We start from the raw sequence: 24,383 nt of genomic DNA on the forward strand, positions 1-24,383 counted from the left end.
AGATAAGGAAATGTTTAATAATGAAAAAAGCCTTCGAGAAATATGGAATTATGTAAAACGACCAAACCTATGAGTAATAGGCATTTCTGAGGGAGAAAAAGAAAAAGTAAAAATTTTGGAAAACATATTTGACAGAATAATTCAAGAAAACTTTCCTGGCCTAGCTAGAGAATTAGACATTAAGATACAAGAAGCTCAAAGAACACTTGGAAGATTCTCTGCAAGAAGAACTTCATGAAGGCATATAGCCATCAGACTATCCAAAGTCAAGGTGAAAGAAAAAAAAATCCTAAAAGCAGCTAGAGGGGAGCCTCTAATAGTCTATAAAGGAAATTTCATTAGACTAACAGTGGACTTCTCACAGAAGCTTTATAAGGCAGAAGAGATTGAGGGCCTATTTTCAGCCTTCTCAAAGAAAAAAAAAAAATGCCAGTCAAGAATGTATATAGTGCCAAACTTAGCTTCATAAATGAAGGAGAAATAAAGTCTTTCTCCGACAAGCAAATGTTAAGGAAATTCATCACCACTAGACCATCCCTACAAGAAATGCTCAAAAGAGCTCTAAACATGGAAATGAAAGGACGTTACTTGCCATAATAAAAGCACATGTAAGTACAAAGCTCACAGATCCTATAAAGGAATTATACAATTGAGATTACAAAGACAACATTATGACAGGAAGAAAACCTTACATGTTAATATGAACCTTAAACATAAATGACTTAAGTTTTCCACTTAAAGACATAGATAGGTCAACCATATTTAAAAAACAAGATTCAACTGCTTGCTGTCCACAAGGAGCCTGCAAAATAAGTGAAGAACCATAAACTCAAAATGAAGGGGTGGACAAAGATATACCATGTAAACTGAACACAAACAAACAGAAAAAAGCAGGCGTAGCTATAGTTATAACAGTTAAAACAGACCTTACATAATCAATAGTGAAATAAGACAAAGTTGTTACATAATGATAAAGGGTTCAATTCAACTAGAAAATATAATTACTCTCAACATGTATGTGCCAACCACCAGAGCACTCAGATTTATGAAACAAACACTACTAGACCTGAGAAAAGAGACAGAGAGCAATAAAATAGTAGTAGGGGACTTCAATACCTCCGTGGCAGCACTAGACAGATGACTGAGGCAGAAAATCAACAAACTCTGGACTTCAACAGGACTCTAGATCAAATGGACCTAATAGATAGTTACAGAACATTGTGCCCGGCAACCACAGAATATACATTTTTCTATCACTTCTCAACCTTTTGGCTAAGATCAAGTGTAGTATCTGTTCTTATCAGAAAATACATTTTTCTTATCCATGCATGAAATATTCTCCAAAATAATCTATATACTTAGTCATAATTTCTTAATACAAGCCTCAATAAATTCAAAAAATAAAAATTATGTGGAATATCTTGGATGACAGCAGAATAAAATTAAATCTATGTATACATGTACACATAGAAACCTATATATATATACACATATATACATAGAAATCTATGTGTACATGTACATAGAAATTAAGCAACTTGCTCTTGAATAAGCTTTGGGTAAATGATGAGATTAAGGTAGAAATAAAAATAAATCTGACATGAGTGAAAATAGAGACACAACATACCAAAACCTATAGGATACAGCAAAAGCAGTGCTATGAGAGAAGTTTATAGCATTGAATGCCTACATCAAAAAAGATATAAAGATCTCAAATTTACAACCTAATGTCATACCTCAGGGAACTAGAGAAATAAGAGCAAACAAAACCTAAATCTAGCAGAAGGAATGAGAAAACAAGGATATAATGAATCATTAAATTAAAAAATTGGTTCTTTGAAAATTTAAACAAAATTTATAGATGCCTAGTTAGATTAAAAAGTAAAGGAGAAGATTTATCTAAGCACAATCAGGAGGATAAAGGTGACATTACAACTGATACACAGAAATGCAAAAGATCATTAGAGACTCCTATGAACATCTCTACATGCACAAACTAGAAAACTGACAGGAAATGTATACTTTTCTGGAAACATACAACCTCTCAAGATTGAACTGAAGAAATAAAAATCTAGAACAAACCAATACATGTAAAGAAAAACAATCAGTAATCTTAAAAAATCTTCCCACAACAGCAAGTCCAGAAGCAGAGAGATTCACAAACTTTACCAGACAGACAAAGATGAGCTGATACTAATCTTACTAAAACTATTCTAAAAACAAAACAAAAAAATTGAGGAAAAATAATTGCTCCCTAACTCATCTACAAAACCACTATCACCCTGGTACCAAAATCAGGAAAGAACACAACAAAAAAGAAAAAGTACAGCCCAATATCCCTGATGAGCATAGGTGCAAAAATCCTTAACAAAATACTAGCAAACTGAATCCAACAGCACATAAAATAACATATCATGATCAAGTCAGTATTATTATAGGGATGCAAAGGTGGCTCAATATACAAAAATCAATAAATGTGAGTCACCACGTAAACAGAATTAAAAACAGAAAACATGATCATCTTAGTAGAGGCAGAGAAATTCAATAAAATACTTCCTTTATGATAAAAACCTGCAACCAACTAGGCATCAACAGAACATACCTCAAAGTAATCAGAGCCATCTGTGGCAAACCTATAGCCAACATCTTATTGAAAGTGGAAAGGTTGCATGCATTCTCCCTAAGAACTGGAACAAGACAAGGACGTCCGCTCTCACCACTCTTATTCAGCATGGTACCAGAAGTTCTTGCCAGAGCAATCAGACAAGAGAAAGAAATAAAAAGCACCCAAATAGGAAAAGGAGAAATCAAAGTATCTCTGTTTGCTGATGGCATGATCCTATACTTAAAAACTCAGAAGCCTCTTGTATTTGTTAACTGACTCCAGTAAAGTTTCAGGATACAAGATTAACACACAAAAATCAGGACATTTTTATACCCCAATAATGTTCAAGCTGAGAAACAAATCCAGACACAATCCCATTTACATTACATTGTGTGTGTTTGTAACAGCACACACACAAAATACCTAGGAATACATTTAGCCAAGGAGATGAAAGGTCTTTTCAAGAAATACAGAACACTACAGAACACTGATGAAGTAAGTCATAGATGACACAAACAGAAAAATATCCCATACTCGTGGTTTAGAAAAATTAGTATCCTTAAAATGACTATATGGCTCAAAGCAATCTACAAACTCAACACGATTCCTACTAAATCATTAATGTTACTTTTAACAAAATTAGAAAAATATTTCCTAAAATTCATGTGGAACCGAAGTAGAGCCTGAATAGCCAAAGCAATACTAAGCAAAAAGAACAAAGCTGCAGGCCTCCCATTACCTGATTTAAATGATACTGTTAGACTATAGTAACCAAGGTAGTGGTTTAAAATGGTACTGATTTAAACATAGACACATAGATCAATGGAAGAGAATAGAGAACCCAGAAATAAAGCCACAAACAGCTAATTGATCTGCAACAAAATTGACACAAATATACCATGGTTAAAGGACACCCAATTCAATAAATGGTGCTAGAAAAATTGGATAGCCATATGCAGAAAAATGAAGCTGAACCCATATCTCTCACCATATACAAAAATTATCTCCAGATGGATTGAGACTTAAACATAAGATCTAAAACTACAAAATCCCCAATAAAAACCTAGTAAAAAGAAGAAAGAGGGAAACCTAGTGACAACTCTTCTGGACATTGGCTTAGGAAAAGCATTTACGACTAAGATCTCAAAAGCAAACGCAACCAAACAAAAATAGACAAATGGAACTTAATTAAACTAAAATGCTTCTGCACAGTAAAAGAAATAATCAACAGTGAAACAAGCAGTCTACCGAATGGGAGAAAATATTTGCAAACTACTCATCCAGCGAACGTCTAATATACAGAATCTACAAGGAACTCAAACAACTCAACATGAAAAAAAATAATAATAATTAAAAATTAAGCAAAGAATACATACAGACATTTCTCAAAAGAGTATATTCAAGTAGCCAATGAACATATGAAAAAATGCTCAACATTACTAATCATCAGAGAAATGCAAATTAAAATCACGTTGAAATACCATCTCACACCAGTCAGACGGGATATTATTAAGAAGTTAACAAATAACAGATGTTGGCAAAGATGTAGAGTAAAGGGAATCCTTCTACACTGCTGGTGGGAATATAAATTAGCACAACCTAGATGGAAAACAGTATGGAGATTTCTTAAAGAACTAAAATTAGAACTACCATTAGACCCAGTAATTCTACTACTGAGTATCTACCTAAAGGAAAACAAATAATTATATCAAAAAGACACCTGCACTCTTAATGTTTATGACAGCACTATTCACAATAGCAAAGTCATGATATAAACCTAAGTGTCCATCAATAGATAATTGGATAAAGAAAATGTTATATAGATACACAATGGAATACTACTCAACCATGAAAAAGGATGAAATCCTCTCTTATGCAGCAACACGGATGGAGTTGGAAACCATATCCAAGTAACATAACTCAGAAACAGAAAATCAAACACTGCATGTGCTCACTTATTAGTGAGAGCTAAACAATGAGTACACACTAATATACAGAAGCAAATCATGGGGACTTCAAAAGCAGGGAGGGAAGAAGGTGAGTTAGAGTTGAAAAATTACCTATTGGGTACAACACTATTATGGTTTTTTTTTTTTTTTTTTTTTTTTGGTCGTTCTTGTTTGTTTGTTTTGAGACAGAGTCTCGCTCTGTTGCCCAGGCTGGAGTGCAGTGGCACAATTTCAGCTCACCACAACCTCCACCTCTCCTGCCTCAGCCTCTTGAGTAACCGGGACTACAGGTGTGTGCCACCACCCCCACCTAATTTTTATGTTTTTAGTAGAGATGAGGTTTTGCCATGTTTGCCAGGAGAGTCTCGAGCTCTTGACATCAGGTGATCTGCCCACTCAATCTCCCAAAGTGCTGGGATTACAGGCATGAGCCACCATGCCCAGCCTCTATTATGTATTATATCTATGCAACTAACCTGAACATGTATTCCCTGAATCTACAAAAATTAAAAATATATATATTTGAAGAAATATTTGAAAAATAATTTAAGATAATAGAAACAAGAAACAGTAACTTCAGTATGTGCCACATGACAATGTAAAGACATTTAACATCTAGTTCACATGGGATAACCAATAGAGAAAATTCTTTTTTTCTAGTAAAATACATACACATACACATACGCATACATACACATACACACACACATACACATACACATACACAGAAAGAGTCTACTTTTGCTGAGTATATATTCTATCCCAGCTACTACACCTAAGGTTTTATATAAGTATGGTAATAAGAAGTTCAAGTTTTGGTATCACAAAGGCATGGGCTCAGTAATCCCATACGGTTAACTAATAATGGTGATATCTTGGCCAGTTTTTAAAAATGTCCTTGAATATTATTTACCTTGTGTAAATTTGGGATAGTAAAAGCCACTTAATGGGGTTGTTGAGAGATTTAAATGTGTATGTGTAGTCGTTGATGCAGTATCTGTCCCATAGTTCATAATAATAGCCTTTATCATCATCATCATGTTTGGCTGTTACTATCTCTGGACCTGCTTTAATTTTCATTTCATCTCACATGCATCTTCATATCACTTCTATATGATAGAAATTATTATCCCAATTCAGATGAGGGAATTGAAGTTCAAGGTAATTCAGCTAAAAATTGGCCAAGGAGGAAGTTGAACCCATGTATGTCTAGCTGTGGTGCTTGTTCCTGCTCATTTTACAATACTGTACCTATGTCAGATAACGTTTCCTAGTATAGAGAATTGACTTACTTTTTTTCCATAGCAAGTTTAACACACCTTTGATGACACAAATTCCTGATTTACTGAGTCACTTGAACCAAACAATAATTTTATGTGCCAATGGACTAGAGATATATGTGTCAAGGTTTCAAATTGAATGATGACTAATCAAAAAATGAAATTCAAAAAATATCTACTAGTACTTCATTAAGAAACAAGCTACTGGGGCTGGGCGCGGTGGCTCACGCCTGTAATCCCAGCACTTTGGGAGGCCGAGACGGGCGGATCACGAGGTCAGAAGATCAAGACCATCCTGGCTAACACGGTGAAACCCGGTCTCTACTAAAAAAAATACAAAAATTGGCCAGGCGCGGTGGCGGGCGCCTGTAGTCCCAGCTACACGGGAGGCTGAGGCAGGAGAATGGCTTGAACCCGGGAGGCGGAGCTTGCAGTGAGTGGAGATCGCGCCACTGCACTCCAGCCTGGGCGACAGAGCGAGACTCCGTCTCAAAAAAAAAAAAAAAAAGAAACAAGCTACCAACATGCATATATATATACATAAATGAATATGTCCCCATATCTGTGGTATTAATTCCATATTAAAGTATATACATTTTAGTGTTAATAATACACAGTATAAACTCAAGCAAGAACCACTATGTAAAGTTACAAAAGTAAGAAGAAAGATGTATTACTCTAAATTATTTACTTCCTTGTAATCCCTCTTGAAGTTCTAGTTTTTAATCCTCTATGCAATCTTATATTTCCTACGATAATTCATCTGTAGTATAAGGATGTTCTGCTTCGTTGAAAAATAAAGAACCTTATATAACTGTGGCATCGTTTCTGTAACTGGAGTTGCTGGAGCTTGCTTCTAATATAGGACAAAGCCTAAAGAAAGTCTTATGAAATGTGCAACAGATGGTATTAGGTTGGTGCAGCTTTTGAGGTTAAAGTAATGGCAAAACCACAATGCCTTTCGCACCAACCTCATATTCTTAATAAAGAAATAAAGCTATGCCTTTAACACCTTCTTGCCAGGGATGAGTCAGAATGATTACACTTTTCCTGAGCAATGTAGGTTAAGTTCTACAAGATAGTATTTAATACCACTTAAAATTGTAACCGCAAGTTACTACATGCATAATCTTGTCAACAGTCCAAAAATTACTAACCTTTTCTAAGGTGATATATACATTTTCTTATATATGTTCATCCTGTATAATCTGTGATATTAGTGGATGGATAAGAAATTTAAAAATGCTTATGTTTATTTCATGTCTGGAGAGTCTGTGTTAACATCTGAATTTTACTGGTACGCTGGTTTAATAAAAATTTCAAGGTATGACCTTTTTTCTGTGCTAAGGCAAACGTTTTCAAACAATATTGACAACATAGGCGTAAGTAGACAAAACAAAAAGAGTCTTCTGCTAAGCAATACGAAAATCTACCCTTGCAATACAACTGGTAAACATACAGCAAAAACGACTTCTTTTCAGCCTCTTGAAGATATTCTTAATTACATGTTTAAGCTCTCTGCATACTTCACCGTTTCATTTCTTGCCTAGACCTCGAAAAATCATCAGAGAGTAAGTGACGTTTTGCAAATCGAACATAGAAAATGAAGGCATGTTACATAAAATCAAACTTCCTTGCAGCGGACCGTTTTGGAAAGGTAATGTTCCTATCTTTCATATTAAAATACTTAACCAGTCTCTGACTTGCTGTGAAAATGCATGCTTGGCAAAAATGTCTGAGGCAGGCTTCTGAGATTTCTGAAATGACTCATACCTTCTACATATATATATATAAACATTTATCTTGTTATTGTGCTTTGATGCACTTTGCATACAACTAAGAGAAAGTACTGTTTAATTTGTTAGAATAGAAAATCTGTAGCTAACTTGATGAAGCTCAACTTCCCCACTACCTACTTGTGTGACCTTGAACAAACTTCTTGCCATCTCTAAATCTTAATTTCTCTTAGCATTTTTTTGTTTAATGGAGAAAAATTATAATATGATTTATCTCCTAAGGCTATAATAAAGAATACAAGATGATTTATTGAATCTTAACAAAGTGTCCAATTGTAAGTGTTCAGTAAATGTTGAAAGGAAAAAAAGGAGAGAAGTGGAGAGAAGGAAGGGAGAAAAAAAGGAAACTGGGGCTTCAGCTTTCTAAGTTGAAGCATAACCAGAATTTGTAGAGGTTGGAGAAAGGACTGTTCGTAAGGGGTGGAATCCTAAGAAACAGTAGGCAAACACAAAATGACTATCTAAATATTTCACACTCTCATAAAAATTGCACAGCTCCACCATGAAGTTTTAGTTGCTGGACAATTAAAGATTTTAAAAGTTTGTTTTGTTCATAGAGTTTTTTTTTTTTTTTTTTTTTTCATTTAATAAGCAGGTCTAGGAGATCCTAATTAATCTTGAAGTTGTAGAAAGTAAGCAGGAGAGGGTGGGGCTACTTTTAAAAAGAACACACCTAACACCATGCTAAATTTTTCCTTTGGCGGACACAATTACAACAATATGTTTAGCATTAGTCTCCTACACCTCCTCATTACAGAACAGTGCCAAAGGATCCCCCAAACGTGCAGGTACTGTTTTACTTTGCTCTGATGACAGTTGAAGTTTTGGTGCCTCCTGTTTCTTTTCAACTAGAAAGGACATTCATTCTGCCCAGCTTAAAGTTTATCTCCCTTGTACTAGAATGTGCATTCTACCATTAAATCTAAAACTGCCTTGACATGTTGTTATAATACCTCATGGATGTGGAAAGTTTATTGCAACCCAGTGCGAAACATAGAAAAAAGGTGCAATCTGGCCGTTCCTTGATGTGTTTCTCTACTGCTACAACAAATCCAACTTCTGTGTGGGGAATGTGATAGCCAGTGCATTTATTGATGCCTTTCCTCTTACTATCCTTAAATTGTATTGCCACTTTTGTTTAGAAGTAATTGGGATTAGGTGCTAGTTTGTCTTCCCATATAGCTAAATTCTATAGTGAAATTACAACTATGAGAGAATGCCTAAAGATCTCATTTAATAGGAAAAAGCCAACTTTTTTAAAGACAAGTGTTACGATATTTCTATAGGACTACAAGAGAACTCTGATATGGAACTATTGGGGCTTACTAGATGGCAAGTTCCATGCCTGGTATTTTACTTAATATATTTGATCCTCATGACAACCTTATTATTATAAGATATTATAATAGGAAAAATTAGTCTCAGAGAGTAACTTACTCAAAGTCATAGAGAAAGCAGGAAGTAATTCTAGGTTTTGAATCCAGTTGGAATAAAATGTTTAGGAATGCATTGATTCAATACTATTTTCATGGCTAAATTCCATATATCGTCAGACAAGTTTACGGCAACTGTGCTGAGCACGGCATGGTCCTAGCACTGGGAATACACGAAAAAAAAGAAGAAAAAAAAAAAAAGACCAGACACAATCCCTGAATTCATAGAGCTCCCAATCAACTAGGAAGAAAGACATTTTAAAATTGCATTTATCAGAACAAAGATATGCCATGCATAAGTGTTCATTGATAGCCAAATGGGGAAATAAGATCTTAATCTCCAATTCTATCCTCCCTCCAAATAAGAGAAAGAGAATCATGCTGGAGGAGAAGGAAAGTCAGTCTACATAAAAATATATACTTCAAATTTTTATTATCAAATGTAGTACTGTTATAAAATATAATGTATAAAAATATAAGTGTACAGGTTAACAAACAATACTAAACCAAGCACCCATGCACCCACCCCTCTGGTTAAGAAATGCCCTTTAAGGTTCAATCTCCTCCTTGTTGATGTGTTACAAAAGTCGGTTGGTTGAAATTCTGAGATAAAAATTTGCAGAATCATGCTGTCTACCAGTAAGAATTAATAATTACTTATGCTTGGCTATAATTAATAACATTTATATTTAACTTATATTTAAGTAATAACATATTTTGCTTATTCTATTCATTACTATTCTTATAGTTTTATTTAAATTTCTTTATATTTTTATTATTTCTAACAAAGATGTTTGAAAAGCTACAAGAGAAAAAATGTGGAAGAGTTTGTGTCAATTTTTAAAAAATATATAGATATAATAATTTAGTAAATAACTTTCTGTATCATAATACAATAAATAATTTCTTCATCTTATGAAAAATATGATTAAAAGTATTATAAAAGCATGAATTAGAAGTGGTGCCAAATAGTTTGTCTGGCTGTCACACCCTCATGTCTCAGTACATGTGTAAAACTTCCAATTAGAATTGTCGTCTAGAGAATTCGCTGTGTCTGTGAAGCTCAGAGAAGTCTGTCTAGGCTGAATATTTAACTCTGAAAGCCATTGATACAGAGATGAAAATCCAAGTCATGGAAATCGTTGAAGTTACTTAAGCAGAGAGTATAGATTAGAACATGAATTGTATCTAAAACTAAGCTTTGTGGAACTCGCCTACCTAACTGTCAAGTAAATGAGACTGAAATCAACTAAAAGACAAAGAAAGAGTGGACAAAGAAGTCGAAGGGGTTTCTCAGAAGATTAAGGATATAGGTATGTATTTTAGAAACAAGGGAGTGGCAACTGAGATGCTAAGTAAGATGAAGACAAAATATTATTAGACTTAGCAACAGGTAAATCATTAAGATACGAGAGCTTGTGTCCCAGTGTGCCCAAAACTGTCCTAATTGAAGCCTGCTGCCCTACTGAAAGTGTTTCAATGATGTGGCTGTTCTAGTTATCAGTAAGTTTAGCAAAGATCATTTCAGTAAAGTGATACAGACAAAAGTAGAATGGATTTAAAAATGCATAAGAAATGAGAACATGGAGGCATTAAAGTGGACAATTGTTTAAAAGAATTATGAGTATAGAAGGAAGGAGGATGGATCATGAATGGAATGAAATGTGAGGTCAAGGGACTTTTGTCTCTTAAGGAAAAGGAAATATCCAGCCTAGCAGGAGAGGTTGAGAGATTCAAGTGAGGAGTAGTATGCAAAGGTTAAGACTTCTGAAAGGTGGCAGAGAGCAGGATCCTGAGTTGGAGAGCAAGGCAGGGACTTAAAGGGCAGGAAGGACACATGAACAGCTGCAATGGGAGAGGAAGCGCGAATGGAGAGCAATTATTATACTAGTAGCTGTGGATGTTTGCCAATGGAAAGTTAAGTTAAGGTAATTCCAATCTTTTGACATATTTTCTTTGAAGGAAGAGGTTAGAATATTTACTGAGAATGAGAAGGTGTGGGGGCTGCATTATGTGTTGAAGAGAGTAAAGAAGGTGTGAAAAACTAATGTGGGAGTATGAACAGAATAAAATCCTGTGATAGAATTGCTTGACAGCATTCAGAGCATAGTTGAGAGAGATGACCATTACTTTATAAGGATACCAATTTGTACATTGTATGATTTGCTCCAGTCAACTATCTTATAATTCCTTTTTTGAAAGTGCTTTTATAGTCTGCTTTGCCACGTGGGAAAAAATCAGTTCCATACTTTAGTCACATTTCATGTTTAACCTGATGCCATATTTTTCAGCTTGATTACAAACCTTATTTACCAGCCTTAGCTTCACATGACCTTTGGCTATTTCTATAAAATGTTATTTTTTAGGATATGATGATTTGCTTTCATTTGGAACATTTGTAAGGATGTGTTCAGATTCTTAAGGTGACACCACTCACAAATCTCAGAGACCCTTTGAGCCACAATAAAATCATTGGAATTATTGGAATGAGAGTTTCAATTTCTAAAATGAGTATGTGTCCCATACCCATATATATTGTCATTTTTAGTGCAACCTCCTTTTGGAGAGTCTTTGGCACTTAAAGATGCATAATAAAGTAATAGGAATAGTGGTAGGGGGAAAATAGCTATGGGAATGGAGAGACAGCCAAAATTTTCATTGCAGTAACAAAGGAACAAAGTATAAAAGTCCTATTTAAAAGTGTTCCTAATAATCAATAAGTCACAGTAAACAAAGTGCTTTTCATAGGTTATAATTGATTAAATTCTCAAAAATAGCTCTGTGAAACAGGTATTATGATTCCCCTGTCACACAGTGTTTAACTGAAGTTAGATAATTGAAATTAAGACTAATGACTCAGATAGCCAAGTGAATGCAAAACCCCAAATCCAAACCTCAGCCCTTTATTATTTAAAACAATATCCTTTAATTTTTACGATGCTTTTTTCGTGGATAGCATACATTTTGATGATAATTTAAAATTAGCGATTAGGAAAATATTTTGTGTGGTTGTTTTGTTATGAAATTTAAAGTCTGTTTAAAAATTTTCTTTAATATTTACTTGGTTGACCACCCATTGAAGCCATGAAATGCCTACAAACACTTTAATACTAATTAATACAGACTGGTGTTTGTGTCATAAAGCTTTTTTATTCTTATAGTATTTTGAAACTTGTTTCCATGATTACAGCTTTCTTGTTAGATTACTTTTTGTCCCAATTATGCAAAATCGCTTAGATTTAAGCAAAAATAAAAATACTATCGCATTGTCTTCGTCTCTCAAACTATATATTTTAAAACCTAGTGCATAAAATAATATAAAGAAGTTGTTAAAATTCAGATCCCAAGCATAAAATGACAGAAAGAAATTTTTAAAATTCAGATCCCAGGGTACCAGGCGAGAAATGATTCTTTAACGAGCCTCGAATGGGTACCAGGAAGTCAGCTTCTAAGCATCCTGATTGATTTGATGCAGGTGATCCTCAGACCACACGTTGAGAAATACTGCTCTTGAATTTTTATTTTTATTTTTAATACGTATTCTTTACTTTTGGATGCAACTTAGTTCTATAGCAAACCATATTATTCAGTAATAGTAATTATAGAACTGAAATTTAGATTTCTTAACTATTTTCAGGTGATTCTTGTCTTTAAAAACTATTTATGATACAATTACTTTAGAATCTCTGGCTTCTACTTTTAAGAGAGAATCAGAAGAGAATTATTTTGAATTGAGAAATAGTCAACACATATATATATATATATATATTTTTTTTTTTTTTTTTGAGACGGAGTCTCTCTCTGTCGCCCATGCTGGAGTGCAGTGGCCGGATTCAGCTCACTGCATAAACATTAAAACATATTTATTCTTATTAGTGGTTAGTGAAATGCAAATTAAAACTTAATTGAGATACATTTTTTGACCTCGGATTGGCAAAAAATAAATAGCCTAATATTATCTAGCTCTGGCAAGAGTGTGAGGAAATCACAAACTGCAAATTCATTACTCATGGGAATGTGCATTATTGCAATATGTTTAGAAAGATTTTGTTAGAAATGTAGTGATAGCTATTGGAATTAAAACTGCACTTTCCTTTGACAAGATATGTTTATATAATCATACGCACAAAAATAAGATTTTCTACCATTATAGGTACAATACTGGTTTCTTAAAACATTTTGAATGGGCAAAACAACAGCAATAATCAAAGAAAACATTTTAATCAAAAGAATTGCTGAATAAATTGTGGATTTAAAAGTTATACATCTATTTAAAAAGAATAAGTTAGATATAGTGAATTTTTGGATGAATGTTTATGACATATTTTAAGTAAAACAAAATTAGGTTACAGAGCAATTTGTGTAATGAGCTTCATTTTTCATAAAATGACAAGAAACCTTTAAATATTTTTACAAACTCTAGCTCCTGTGTTGTCCAACATGGTAGCTACAAGACACACGTGGATAATTAAATTTACATTAACTAAAATTGAATAAATATTTATAAATTATAACATCACTTTTTACCCTATAAATATATACAACTATAATTTGTCAATTTACAGTTTAAAAATAAAAAATAAATTAATTTGTAAAGCTAAATACAATAGAAAATATAACTCCCCAGTCTCATTTAGCTACGTTTTCAGTGCTTGATAATCACATATGATTAATGATACCTTACTGAGTGGCAGGAACAGAACGTTTCCACTGCCATAGAAATTTCTCAGACAGAGCTGCCCTAGAAGATTCTAGAAGGTTACACACTGAATTCATGGAGATGAGGAGGGGGAGAAGATTATTAGCATTATATTTTGCATTGCATATCATTGACTTGTTAAAAATATGAGTTCTTACTGATAGAATTTTTAAATCCAATTAAGTAAAAACTAAATAAGATATTTTGTTTACTTTATTCATTTGGGGTGTGTTTTTAAAAGCCTCCACAGTGCTCATTAAAACAATGTATACTACTTCTCTTTGTGATTAAATTTTTAGCAATTCACTCAAGGTCTACTCTAAAGTTGAATTTGCAGTCTTTTTAAAGTGACAGGACATGCATATGACAGAGTATTGACATTAGAAACACCTGGAGGACAAGAAAATATATAATCAAATTCTAACCTTTTCTTCTAGACTTGACTTTCTTCTTTCTCTGTGTCTCATGTAGCCAAGGACAGAGTTTTGCAAACTATAAGCACCCAATATTTTTTTCTGAGTTTTCATGTTGTCATTTAGTTGACAAAAGATAATTGGGCTCATATGTCTTATTTTTTCTTTCAAAAATGCTGATGGAAAGCATACTTGAGGGCATTTATTTTTGCTATTCTGTTCTTCACTTTCATTGTCTTCCTAGCTAATCGTTTAACAGATATTTATGAACAAGTGCTCCCTACAAATGTAGATTAATGAGTACGAAAGATAAAATGATGCATTCAGAAAAGGGCCCTGCCCCTACTAATTTGCTGTTGCCTCCTGACCAAAGAATTCCCAACAAGGAATCTCCATCCACTGACATTGCTTCTACATGACATGGATCAGTGCATTCTGTCTGTAAAACTTTTTCCATTTTGAAGCACAACGCAGTATATGTAGGAATGGTAAGTTAGCTGTGATGCTGGAGTTTAACCACTTCTTTATTACATTCATTCATGGAAAACAGAAAATGTGTATTGCTACAAAGGAAAGGACATGTATGTTGAGATTTGAGTATATCTAATACTAATGCGCAATTCCTGTGCAGAATCAAGTTTTTTTTGTTTTGTTTTGTTTTGGTTTGGTTTGGTTTTTTTTGGGAGCAGATGAAAACCAAAGGACAATTGTTCTATTGGATTTGTGTGAGAAACAGCCAACAAAGCCTCAGCTGGTATCCATGCTAGACAGAAGAGGAAAACAAACAAATTTCATTTCATTTTGCAATCATCGTATGTGGTTTTTTAATAGAAAATAAACTCATGAAACTCACAGAGTCCAGTTTTATGCACATTGCTGTTTTAGTTACTATAACCACTGGTGAACTTAGAGTAGTCTTCTGGAGTTTGCTTGTCTAAACATTGATCTAGTACGATTCGTTGATTGCTTGTCCATTTAAAGTAGATTGTACAAAGTGTAAGGTGTGAAGGTTGATGTGGACGAGGATCTGTGAATTAGTTGCAGTGTATGCCAGTAGGGGCTGTTAGTGGTTTTGTTTCTTTTGAATTCCTGCATGCTGATTTAGAGCAAGTTAAAATGAGGATATTTTCCAAATACAAGACTATTAATAATAATAATAAAAACCCTGCCCATACAGTTTCTATACTGAAATGAGAATTCCAGAAAAGGACCTATTGAAATCATCTCCTAAACTCTATGATTAATACCCAAATCTGCTCCAAATCCTGTATCAAGGGCTATTTATTCCAAATCTGGAGACTCTCTTCCATCTTAAAATCTAAATCCAATCCTACTCTTAGTAGGAGAAACTTTGTATCTTTATTTCTTAGTAACAAAACAATCTCTTTGTTTTTTGTGATCTAAGCTCTTTCCTTTAATGAAGACACTATTTGTACCTCAATCTAATAATGAAGTATCTGTCCAATGCTGATTCTTCTATCTTTTGCTCAAATTCCTATCATGATATTCTGTTCCTGATACTCTCTTATAATAGTTTTTCCATCCATTGGAAAGAACTATCAAGATTTTCTAGAGGAGGGACTCCTAAGCTATACCTTCTAAATACAAAGCACGGCCGGGCGCGGTGGCTCATGCCTGTAATCCCAGCACTTTGGGAGGCGGGGGGATCACGAGGTCAGGAGATCGAGACCATCCTGGCTAACACCGTGAAACCCCTTCTCTACTTAAAAAAAAAAAAAAAAAAAAAAGGCTTGGTGGCAGGAGCCTGTAGTCTCAGCTACACGGGAGGCTGAGACAGAAGAATGGCGTGAACCTGTGGGGCGGAGCTTGCAGTGAGCTGATATCAAGCCACTGCACTCCAGCCTGGGCGACCGAGAGAGACTCCGTCTCAAAAAAAAAAAAAAAAAAGAAAAAGAAAAGAAAATACAAAGCACTTAGAAGTAATTGTACTTAGAAAGTAAGGGCTAGAGTTTAGGTTGCTACATTTTTAAAAATGTTCACAGGCCATTGCCCACTGCTATGACTTTCCCAATGGGTAGTCCATCTTATCTTTAGCTTCCATTCCGCCTTTGTCTGATCTATTTATCAACTAACTGAGCTCTTATGATATAAAAATTAAGATTGTACCTTTAAGGCAGAAACATCAGAAAAACCAGTATTATTTATTTGCAATGTACACTTATAAAAGTATTATGGTGAAAAACAAGTGTGTGTCTCTATTTTGGTCTTTTATTTTTGGTGTTATTCAAAAATGAATAGGGGAAAGAGAGCATATAAGAAAAATAGTTTTAAAACAGCATACGAAACTTGCTGAAATCCTTAAATAGAGGTTCACTAACTTTACTATGCATAAAAATTACTTGAAATTATTTGAAGAGTTTATTAAATATATAACATATTTATATACAGATATATTATATATATATTATATACAGATACACACACACTTACACACCTGCACTTTGGATTCTATATGACTAGGTGGTTCTGGAGGGATGCCCAGGAATCTGCATGATTAATAATGACAACAGGTACAGAAAGTCTTTGGATCATCTCTTGAGAAATAATGGCCTAAACCAGTTAACACTGTGCATCTTAGTTTTCATTCTGATATTTAAAATTATTCTTATTTTTAAACTTTCTGCGTGACAAGTGTGGGTGAGATATATGATCATTAAAAACCAATAGTAGTTGACTTTCAGCAAGTCTGAATATAATATGATTATTCTTTTTTATTTTATATTCTTTCAAGAAGCTATGTGTCTTGATTTCCTTTAAAATAAATGATGTACTTATTTTTAAATTATATATGATACAGAATAATTAATAGTTGGCTATTAATTGGTTATTAATAGTCATTTGGTTGGCTGTGGCTGGGACACCACCACCACCTGGTGGCAATAGGTACAAATTGCAGGTTTAGTTTTTGACCATTGATACACCATGGTTGTGAAGTGCCACCTACAGAGGTTCTGCTATAAGCCATTCTATCGAGACAAAAGGTATTTGGAAGAAGTCTAAAAATTAATTTTTCAGTTTAGAATCTTTTCTGTAGGGGTATCTGCTATCGTCTTAGCCCTATATGTAAGCGCTAGCCTTCTGCTCTTTGTTTCAGCATATTAAATTTACAGTTTTAAAGTTTTTTTTTTTTTTCAAGATAACAACAACAACAACAAATCAAGGTTGAAAAGTGAAACGAACAGTGTTGACATAATTCTCTTCCTTTTTCCAGTGGAGATGTTATTTATTATTCTTTTAGCCTCAAGGAATTCTTGCTCTTTGTTATATTTTGGTGCCATCGACAATAGCCTTATTGGTTTGACTTTTTAAAAAGAGCTACAGAAACACTATATTCTGGAAATAATAATATATTAGGCCTGCCAAATTTGGCCGAGTACACTGTGGAATGTGTATGTACACGACCAATAGAATGATCTTTTCCAAAGTCTGATTCTACTACTCTCTCTCATATCTTTGCATTTATGTTAACAATACCAGTGGAAGAAGAAAATCTGTAGAAGGAGACAATCATGTGAAAGTCCTTACCCCAAAAGTAATAGTTACTCTTGCTTTTTATTTCGATATACTATAAATGTTGACATACATTTTGTGGAAAAGTATTTGAATAATTTCAAGGAAACCAACAGGACAAAAAAGTAATTGTAGCATAAAAGTAAAGTGTGGAATGAAAGGCTTGCCTTATATTTGGTGGAATACATGGAAATTATTTTATGATTTTAAGCATATGGCCCTGGCCAAAACTGCACTTCATCTCATGCCTTTAATTTCATTAATACTTAACAAATTTACTTATTGGAGAGACTTAGCATTAGAATAGCCTTGGGGACACATAGCATATTTGAACTAGTTAAATTTGAACTACCGAGCAAGACTGCAATGTGTAGGAGAAATACAACATCTGAATAAGGGATTACCTGGAGAAGGAAAATACTATAAAATAGCAAGGATAGAAGAGCTAACTGCAAATTTTGACGATTCCTCATTTTTGCTCAAACCCAGCTTCTGATTTCGGCTCTCAGTCATATCTTTCTTTCCATATTGTGCCTCTCACCCTTTCTTATGCCTAATGTGTGCTTTGAAAAAGCCATATTTGGGAGCATCTAAGCTTGTAATTAATTTTCCTGTCCCTGTGCGTAATAATACCTATAAAGTGCTCAGAAATTCATTGCAGTGCTCACATTTATTCTCTGTAGAAAGGAACTTAATGCTTCCTAATGCCTGCCCAATTTACTTGACAAGAATATTACAATGCCAAAGAGAATATCTAAGTTCTTTTAGTTATTTGAAACAAAGTATTCAAAATATTTTCATCTACCAATAAAAATATTAGTCTACCTGGAGATGTGTGGGTAAATATTTTAATTTTTTAAAGAGAACTTAATCATTTCCATTTGTGAGACAGAAATTCAAGTGAAACAAGATTACATTAAATGCCACATTTAGAGTCCAGGAAACAAATAACAAAGGAATGTTCACACCTAATCACGCTTAAGCGAAAATAGTATTACAGATTCTATTTCTGTGGAGTCATAGAAAGCCTATTTTGTTCTTTTAAGTGCATTCCCTAAGGAGTATCCTTGGGAAAACCTGGAACAAACCTTCTCCCACCATTGTATTCTGGATGTACATAGAAAGGAGTAAACAAATGAAGATCTCCCTCTTTTTCTAAACTCTTTTTAGTTGCTGATGGAACTCTGTGGTTACTGAGTTGATAAACACATTGATAAAGGTTTTAACAGGAGTTGTCCCTGTTTAAACCCTGTGTCTCTCATGATATGGTTGTGGTGTAATGTGGTGCCTAGCCCTGAGATATCCTAAGTCATCGGAGTGAATAGATGACTCTCTGCATGTCATGTCCTACAGGTTTGGATGATAACCACCAGCATTCCAAGGCTGCAGTTTAATATGAAACAGATCTATGAATACCCAGCTAGGTATATAATCCTCTGTGGGCAAAATTTATGTTCACTTCAGGAGAATAAAAATCTAGAAACACAAAGAGACACATACACATGCATGCAAACTCACTCACACACACGCACACAAAGTAATGAGGAAAAGACATGTAAGAATCACGAAAGTTTTATTTTTTGTGTCTGTTTAGATATAGCATCTAACATACCAACATTCATGGCCGTTGTTTTTTTTACTTAAAAGGTCATTGGATGTCCAAAGTTGCTAACAATGGGCTTTAAGGCAACATGGTTGATGTACAAGCTAATTAACACATTTTCAAAGAACTGAATATCCATAAGACATATAGCAAGAAGCTAATTTTGTAGTGTCTGAAATAATGTAAAACCAATGTAAACACACACAGTAATACATTATTCTTGCATGTACCAAAGAGGAGGAATGAGTTAACCACCGTACCAAAGTGATCATAAGCAGTCCAAAAATGTAATAGGCAAATTTTGTATGCAGTCTGTTTTAATGAGTGCTTTATGGAATTGAAATAACAAATAGGAATCATTTTCTAATGTAAGATATTTATAATGTACTTCAAGGAACAAACTAAATATGCAGAAAGCATTTTGAAAATAATCACCAAATAATGTGGACTTTTTCCTTGCTACCAATATATTCAAGTTTCCCAATCTTAAAAATAAAAACTATATCTTCTTTTGACACCATAAATGCCTCAGGTTATTAGAAAAAGGCACATGCTAAAACAGAATTTAGCCTGATTAAAACAAAATTCTTAAGGTACTTCTTTTTTTCTCATACTAGTTTTCAGAAGTTTTACTCCTATAGTTAAGCAATGTCCTTCAATGCAAATATCACAATGGCTAAGAGATTCATTACGTACATACATACACATACATTTATTTATTTTAGTATGTTGATTCATGTGCAACTAACTATAATGGTGTTACAGCAGGTCCTGTTGAGTAATCTCCAGTTTTTTCTCACTAAAGAATTAGTAGTTAGATAGAAGAAATGAGTTCTAATGTATGATAGCAGACTAGGGTGACTATAGTTAGCAAAAACATATTGTATATTTCAAACTAGCTAGAAGAGAGGACTTGAAATGTTACCAACACACAGAAATGATAAATATTAAAGGTGATGAATACCCCAAATGCCCTGACTTGATCATTACACATTCTATGCATGTCACCAAATACATGTGCCCCATAAATATGTAAAATATTATGTATCAATAAATTAAAATATAGACTCTCCCATACGTAAAAAAAGAATTGGTGAGAATCCTGAAGCACTGATGCACTATTACCTTGACCTGACCTGAAGTCAAGGTAATAGTCTCTGTCCCGGGTCTGGTCTGTATTATTTTCTCACTCTCTCCGAATACACATGCTGTTTGTGCTGTTATGTCCACATCTTACTTTTCCGTTTTACTTCTAAAAGTGCCCGTGTGCTTTTATAAGCACAGATTCTAAGACATGCATCTTCATCAATTGATTTTAATGAATACTTTGCTTTCTTTTTAGGATCTTTGCAAAATAGTAGTTCCATTTTCTAAATACAGTGACTGACTCTAGCTTATTATTTCTGAAGCCTAACTGTTCCTTGATGCTTTCTTTTTAATAGCTCTGTTCTTCCTCCCAGATCACTATTCTCCATTATCCTGCCCTTCCACATGGCAAACTGAGAACGGGCATTTATTTAAACATATTTAATATCATTTATTTAAACAACAGAAATATCACTTCTCATATGGAATAGATGGAGCAAAAGAATATGGCCAGCATGAGCAGAAAATAACACATCACATATCAAAGAAGTCCATCTGGGAAATATATCAAAATAGCCATGCACTTTTATTGAAATTTCAAGACAAAAATATAACATGGAACCCCAGCTTTTCTCTCATGTCTGTACATTTGTTTAACTATAGCATGTGCCTATAGAGGTAAGCCTGGGAAGAAAAGTAAAGAGTTTTCTTTGTTGTTGTTGTTTTTTATTGCTATTGTTGCTTTTAATATTAAGCAGCTTAGTTATATCTCAGAAATAGAAATCTAGGTAATAAGCCAGGAAGAAGCTTGGTATTAAAGGATGCAATCTAGCACACTGCTATATTCACAGAAGATAGAGCAGTCTGGAAGTGTCTGCTAGCACCTGATACACTGCACTACCAATAGAAATGGGAAAGGAATTAACATTTTTAAATGCTTACAACCGAAGCACCATGAAGCAGTCATCATTACCTTTCAACTCAACTGCCACTTCCCCCCCAGTTTTTCTTTTGCCCTCCCCAAATAAAAAAGAAAAATGCTTAATATTCATTTATCCAGCTTTGCCTCCAACCCAGACATAGTTATGTAACCAAGTGAAGGCTCTTGGTGTCAGAAGGGATGCTACTGGCCATCTGGGAAGGATTCTCCCTGATGAGAGACATTCAAAGATAAATGCCTACACTTCGGCTTTGGACACTGTTATATAAGGCTGTTATACCCGGAGCTACTGCAGTCAAGGGAATCACAAAGAAATTGACCTACATCTCTGATGCCATCTAGCACTTGCACCAACCCAGGGAATCCCTGCCTCTGTATTTATTGTTCTTGGAGAAAAATAAACTCCTTGAGTTGAAGTCATTTTCTGTTGAGAATTTTCTTTCTGGCGGTCATATGCATCCTAACTGAACAACATTGTGCCAGGTACTCATGATATGATCCCTTTTGATGCTTATAATCATCCTGTTAGCTAAGCATTTTTCTTTTATTTTAGAGATGAGGATATTGAGGCTTAAAAAGATGGAGGGACTCGTCCAGTGTCCAAAGTTCTTATGAACAGAAGCCAGAGTTTGAATCCCTGCACCTGTGCGTGGAGCACCTGTGCAACTCCACTTCCTCATTTTTTGCCATTCTATCAAATTACACTGCCTCTCTGTACAGCAAATATTGACTGACTGAGTTAGTATTTGAATCTGGCAAGGAGAGTGTAGGCAGGTATGTCAGTTCTGAGACCATGGAAAGCACTATAAGAAGTAAGGATTGATCACAAAGACAATTTTTGTTGCAAGACATTCAAAAAACTGAGAATAGTTTTAGCTATATTTCTTTTAGGGTAAGAGGGCTGAGGCATATGTATTCTCAGTTATAATTAAATGTGGTTTCACAAATGGCAACTTAGCTTTGCAAATATTTGGAGACTACGTGACTGCAAGACTTTCCATCATGCTTTCCATCTTCATTAGGGCTCTCTTGCCTGGTCCTCAATCTTCTAGTTTCCCACAAGTTCCACTTTGACTGGAATGATTTTGAAATCTGCCTCTAGTAAATGCTGAATGTTTTCAAGTCCTCCCAATTTGAAATTTCACAGAATCCCTGCAAAATGGGAGAGAGAGTATGAAAGAAGGGCAGAGGATATAATATTTCTTTTTCAATACTGGTTGAATTTTTGAAGGGATTTGTTTCAGCAAATTCTCAGATCTTGGCAAGTAACATTGGTTTATTTGTGTGTAATAGTGCTTTTCTAGATGAAATTTTGGAAGATGTAAGATTTTCCTGGTGGTTTCTCCTTCTCTTTGCTCTCCTAAATGAGGGGACCACTCTCTCATTAGCCTGAACATTGAAAATTTCAAAATGCCTATTGGGCCTCTTTTATTTGCACCAGTCATATTCTTACTGCATAGAAGTCCTCCTTTGGACATTTTTATTTTCTCCCCCTTTCTTCCTAAACCTCATCTATAACACCCTCTTGGTAAACTAATTTGAACTAATGTGTTATTGGTGATTCAAATATAAATTATTAGATCATGTACATGTGCAAAGTTACACATTCACAAGGCCTTACTCCACAGTAATAACTTCCTTGTTTTGGAAATTTCAGCCCACGTCAGAGAGTTTCTCTAAGGGAGCCAAGATGGTGCCACATGGGCATTGCCTTCTATATCAGCCAGCCCTAGAGTTTGGCAGTGTGTCCAGGAGGCTTAAAACAAAAACTGGGAAGTGAACAGGAAAATGTATTACTCTAGTATATTCTTTAATAAGAAATAGAATCTTGGGAAAACATTGGCTTAAGAAAGGCTCTATAAACTAAGCTAGCCACTGTTAATTTCCTAAACTCACTAAATTAACACTAAAAGCAACCAGAGTGGAAAAACAAATAAAATCCAATTCTCACTGTTTCTAGACCAAGTCCCTAATATCTGTTAACTGGAAGTATTGAAGTAATTTAGTGGTCTCTCCACTTTTACACTTACTCGTACACACCTCTTCTCAGTCAAGTCTCAAAATAGCAGCCTGAATTATCTATACCTCCAAAAATGAAATGAAATCAAGACATGCCTCTGCTCAAAATCCTTCAATCAGGATAAAGGACAAATTTCTGACAATGGCTTCAGGACCTTCATTCGCTCTCACCCAATTCCTTCTGCATCCCCATCTTCTAGTCTCTTCTGTTACTCCAGTCACACTGGCTTCCTTCTGTTCACAGAAATATCAGGCACACTCCTGACTCAGCCCTTAGTTACTTCCCTTGTTCAACAGCTGTCTTCTCAGTGAAGGCCCTGTAATCACCCTATTTAAAATGTCAAAACTCCCATTGACCAAATGTCCCTCCCCAACACTCTGTCCCCCTTCCCTGCTTCATTTTTCTCCAGAGCATTCCATGGCAAATATCACATACTGTACATTTGACTTGTTTATTTATTGTTGTCTTCCTGTTGTGTTGCCCAGACCCCTGACTAGAATACAGCTCTGTGAGGGGAGAAGGGTTTATTTATTTATTTATTTAAATACTGTATCTACAGTACTTGTTACATATTAAATCTTTAATAACTATTTGTAAAATGAATAAACCTTCCACCTGCCTAATTAGTCAGGTGGAACAATATATAGTTGTAAAACTACAATATTGCCCAGTTCTAAATAACTTAAGCAGAGAAGTAATTTATTGAAATGAGATTTGAAGGCTAAACAACCAGACTCAGAAAACTCCTGAGGCTGAAAAACTTCTCAGGAATTAAAGGAGCTGGGCAGCAGGACACCTAGGCATTGTCTGGGGGCATCTTCGCCCGGGATAATCCCCATTCATCTTCAGCTAAGGACATGCCCAAGGTTTCTGCCCTTTATCCTCATCACCATGAGCAATTTCTAAGTGAACCTGCATCTTTGCATATTTCCTCTAGAGCTGGTGTGTCTCTGCCAGGCCTAGGTCATGTGCCAACAATCCAACCATTAATGGCCAGGGGTCAGCTGCCAAGGGAAAGGCTGAGTTCC

The 24,383-nt window shown here is 34.7% G+C and overlaps 1 long non-coding RNA gene and 1 pseudogene across 1 annotated transcript in view; both read left to right on the plus strand.

Moving 5' to 3' along the window:
- The window catches only part of LOC103875936, a 46,684-nt gene that overhangs the window by 5,623 nt on the left and 16,678 nt on the right, over nucleotides 1-24,383 (plus strand). The window contains exon 2 of the long non-coding RNA XR_002515755.2: nucleotides 7,385-7,491. This is a non-coding gene — a long non-coding RNA (uncharacterized LOC103875936). The remainder of the gene's footprint in view (nucleotides 1-7,384; nucleotides 7,492-24,383) is intronic.
- Nucleotides 1,253-1,354, plus strand: LOC116269098 (annotated as a pseudogene).

This window comes from Papio anubis, chromosome 9 (genome assembly GCF_008728515.1).
Source record: "Papio anubis isolate 15944 chromosome 9, Panubis1.0, whole genome shotgun sequence".
Classification (NCBI taxonomy): Eukaryota; Metazoa; Chordata; class Mammalia; order Primates; family Cercopithecidae; genus Papio; species Papio anubis.